Raw genomic sequence first — 4,870 nt, forward strand, 5'->3', positions numbered from 1 at the left:
TTAACCGTTTAGGAATTACAGCCATTTTCTACAGAGTCCCTCCATACATGCCCATGCCATTACACTGCCTCCACCATGTTTGACAGATGATGTGGTGTGCTTTGGATCATGAGCCCTTCCTCACCTTCTCCATACTTTTCTACGTCGACCTTCTCCAGAGCGTTCTTGACTTCTGTTGATGTTGTGAAGGGGTTTTTCTTCACCAAGGAAAGAATTCTGCGATCATCCACTTTAGTTGTCTTCCGTGGTCTTCCAGGGCTTTTGGTGTTGCTGAGCTCGCCAGTGCATTCCTTCTTTTTAGGAATGTACTAAATTGTTGATTTGGCCGCTCCTCATGTTTCTGCTATCTCTCCGATGGGTCTGTTTTGTTTTTTCAGCCTAATGATGGCCTCCTTCACTTGCATCGACACCTCTTTGGACCGTGTAGTGAGAGTTCCCATGAACAGCTAGCAAATGCAAATTCAATGCTTGGAATCAACTCCAGACGTTTTATCGCCATAATTTGTCATGAAATAACGAGGAAACAGGAAACACCTGGCCATGAAACTGCTTATCAGTCAACAGTCCAGTTACTCTTGAGCCTGTGAAAATGGAGGGACTCTGTAGAAAATGGCTGTAATTCCTAAACGGTTAATATCATATTTTTGTTAAACCCCTTGAGCTGAAAGTCTGCACTTCAACCACATCCTGACTGCTTCATGTCCGATCCATCGTGGTGGAGAACAGAGGCAAAGCTACCGAACTACTGTCACTGTCCAAATACTTACAGACCGGAATGTATCTGTCTGTGTCTGTCAGATCCAGGTTAGATAGATGGATAGATAGATAGATAGATAGATAGATAGATAGATGGATAGATAGATAGATGGATAGATAGATAGATAGATAGATAGATCAGATTTTTGCAGGTATCAGATTATTCTGTGAATGTAAATGAACTCTAATGTTTATAGATGAATCTGCATGACTGTGTGATTAGTGACATCTGCTGGTCTCCGTGTCAGACTCAAAGCTGAACATCTTCTATACATGTACAGGAGTGTGTGAGGAGCATCAACATCATACACACATCATACACACGCCATACACACATCATACACACGTCATACACGCGTCATACACACGTCATACACACGCCATACACACGCCATACACACGTCATACACACATCATACACACGCCATACACACGTCATACAAACGTCATACACGCGTCATACACGCGCCATACACGCGCCATACACGCCATACACGCGCCATACACGCCATACACACGCCATACACACGTCATACACACGTCATACACACGCCATACACACGCCATACACACGTCATACACACGCCATACACACGCCATACACGCATCATACACGCATCATACACGCATCATACACACGCCATACACACGCCATACACACGCCATACACACGTCATACAAACGTCATACACGCGTCATACACACGTCATACACACGTCATACACACGCCATACACACGCCATACACACAGCATACACGCGCCATACACGCGCCATACACGCGCCATACACGCGCCATACAAACGTCATACACGCGCCATACACGCGCCATACACGCATCATACACGCATCATACACGCGCCATACACGCGCCATACACGCGCCATACACGCGCCATACACGCATCATACACACGCCATACACACGCCATACACACGCCATACAAACGTCATACACGCGTCATACACGCGCCATACACGCATCATACACGCATCATACACACGCCATACACGCATCATACACGCATCATACACACGCCATACACGCGCCATACACGCGCCATACACGCGCCATACACGCATCATACACACGCCATACACACGCCATACACACGTCATACACACGTCATACAAACGTCATACACACATCATACACACGCCATACACACATCATACACACGCCATACACACGCCATACACACAACATACACACATCATACACACGTCATACACACGCCATACACACAACATACACACGTCATACACACGTCATACACACGCCATACACACAACATACACACGTCATACACACATCATACACACGCCATACACACGCCATACACACATCATACACACGTCATAAAAACAACATACACACATCATACACAAGACATGAGGCTACATAAAGGCTGTAATAAACATGCAATACAGCTTTAGCAGATTCTGCTGTAATAACAAAACCTCCAACTCCAAAATATACAGTAAACACTTTCAGTCCGTCAGTCTGGCTGGTTTTCTCCTCTTCCGAACAACATGCTTTTGATTTCTTTTCTTTTCATTGTTGCAGTCTTCCATAAATGAATCCAATTAATGTCATTCTGATCAATAAATAAGTTTGACAAATAAAGGAAAAAACATTTACATTCAGTTTCAGTGTCGTAGATTTTTCGGACAATAGTCAATGACTTTGGAAAGCTTACTGTTTCTTGTTTTTTTTGTGTGTGTGTGTGTGTGTGTGTGTTTACTTTTTTTCATCACTTAATATTATTTTTTAGTTTTAAATATTAATTTACATTCATTTCTATGTAAAAATTGCAACTTAATTGTATTTTGGAGGCTAAAAATTTATCATCTTTGAATTTTCAAGCGATTTTACTTACTTTAGTTTGCGTGTTTTTCATCACTTTTCTCATCTCTGTTTTCATTTTTATATTTTTTTGTTAATATTTTTTCCTATACAAGGTTCCAAAGATCACACTGGTGTGTTTGTGAAAGAGAGAGGGAATAAATATGTGGAAGATAACGTAATTTCAGCTGAGGTTTTTTGTTAATTAATCATGAAGCAGAAGTGTGTGTGATCTCAGAGTCTGATGGTGTGTGATCTCATCTTCCTCCTCCTCGTCCTCCTCATCGCTGTAAGCTGATCTTCAGGACTGCAGCACAGAGCAGAACATTTAATACCTCCGAATATTTTTCATTATTTTTATCTCAGACTCTTAAATCTCTTTCATTTGATCTGATCTGAGAAAACGTTCAGCATTTACCTATTATTATTATTATTATTATTATTATTATTATTATCATTATTATTATATCTAATTTAATCTGTCTAAATTCATACTTTCACACCTCATTAATAATGTGAGTCACACAGAACTTTTTAATCTCAGACTCAGAAGCGCAATAACCAACAAACGCAATGCTGTTTTGTGTATTTAAGTTTTTAAATACATTAAATAGAGCATATAGCATTAATATTAACATAGCGGAATTATATCTAAACAACATTTATTAATTAATGCACTTTGCTGGTGCAAAAATGGCCTGACTGTTGTACGCTGTTGAGAACAAAAAAAAAAAGCAAATTAATATAAATTTATATCTTAAATCATGAACAATCATCAAACAGGAAACACAGCTGTGAATACACGTTACAGTTAGCATCTGAATGTTTATAGTCTATATATTTTATAATACAAACATCCTGTTTCTTAAAAGCATGAAAGAAAGAAAGAAACTTATTAGACACTTATTAGAAACATTATTATTATTATTATTGTTATTATTATTATTATTATTAATATTATTATTATTATTATTATTAATATTATTATTATTATTATTAATATTATTATTATTATTAATATTATTATTATTATTATTATTATTATTATTATTATTACAGACGCTGCACCTTTAAAGCTGTGGTATAAAATATAATTATTTTAAATTTTAAAAAGCAGAAGAGAAGCTGCATGATGAATAATTATTTTCCATCACAGTATCTCTGAAAACATTCCTGAGTAAATGAGGAGAAGCTGCGTCTCCTCTGCCCTGAGGAACATCACTCATCAGGCTGGAGTTCACTCGGGATTTATTCTGATTTTATTGGCATTTTCAGCAAAGAATAAAGAATCCGAATAACTCACTTTCAAAACTCTAAAACTCCCTGATATCACACACATCATCTTCACTCTGAGCTGTTATTAAACATCTCTCATCTCTGATCCGTGCTCTTTACTCCAAACAGTGACCTTTCCTGACCTTCAGTGACCTTTAGGGTCCTCTGTTCGGGTCACGAGCTTTATGATGGTTTTATGATGGAGACTTTGTCCTTTAGCTGGAGTTAATTAAAGTGTCGCTTTTAGACTGAAATCTGGAGTCAGTAAAACGATCCTCTGATTTTCTTACTATCTAAAACCCAGTTTTTCTTTTTGGAAATAAAAACAATAAGAACGCAGGGAGAGAGATACAGCTACTGATCTTAAAACATTAAAAATATAACATCATGTATAAGCTACAGAAAAATCATATAAATGTAAACACGAGTGGAAAAGATAAAAATATACTAAACATATTAATATATGAGAATATTAATCCAGACTACATAAATGTAAAAAGAAATAAATGTAAACACAGATCATTCTCTGCAAACATCATCACACAGTTTCAACACATCGATCTTAAACTTATTACACTTCGGAATTTAAAGAAAAATCATTTTTTCTCAGTTTGAAGCTCTGCTGCTCTCATCATCTGTCCTGAAAAGCACAAAATCAGCACAAATAAGAAGCGTTCTCGCAGCAGAGAGGTTCTGAGAGAGAGAAGTGAAACACAGTGCTGAGTTTCACACACATTCCTCACCGTGCCTTCAGGAAGAGCTGAGTAAATACGCCGGAGCAGTCGCTTCAGCTCTGGCTGGAAATTTTATAAAAAAGAAAATATTGACAGGAAACTCCGCACTGAGATCATCGCCCTAAATTCCACGAGATATAATCTAAACCCTGAAATACAGCAGGGGGTGCCAATACTTTTACCCTCATCGAGAAATCCAGATTCGGTTCATATGCAAATTGAAAAGCTCCCTTCACACCCCGCCCACTTCCCCTGTGAAGC

The sequence above is a fragment of the Pangasianodon hypophthalmus genome, chromosome 16, assembly GCF_027358585.1.
Source record: "Pangasianodon hypophthalmus isolate fPanHyp1 chromosome 16, fPanHyp1.pri, whole genome shotgun sequence".
NCBI classification, from domain to species: Eukaryota; Metazoa; Chordata; class Actinopteri; order Siluriformes; family Pangasiidae; genus Pangasianodon; species Pangasianodon hypophthalmus.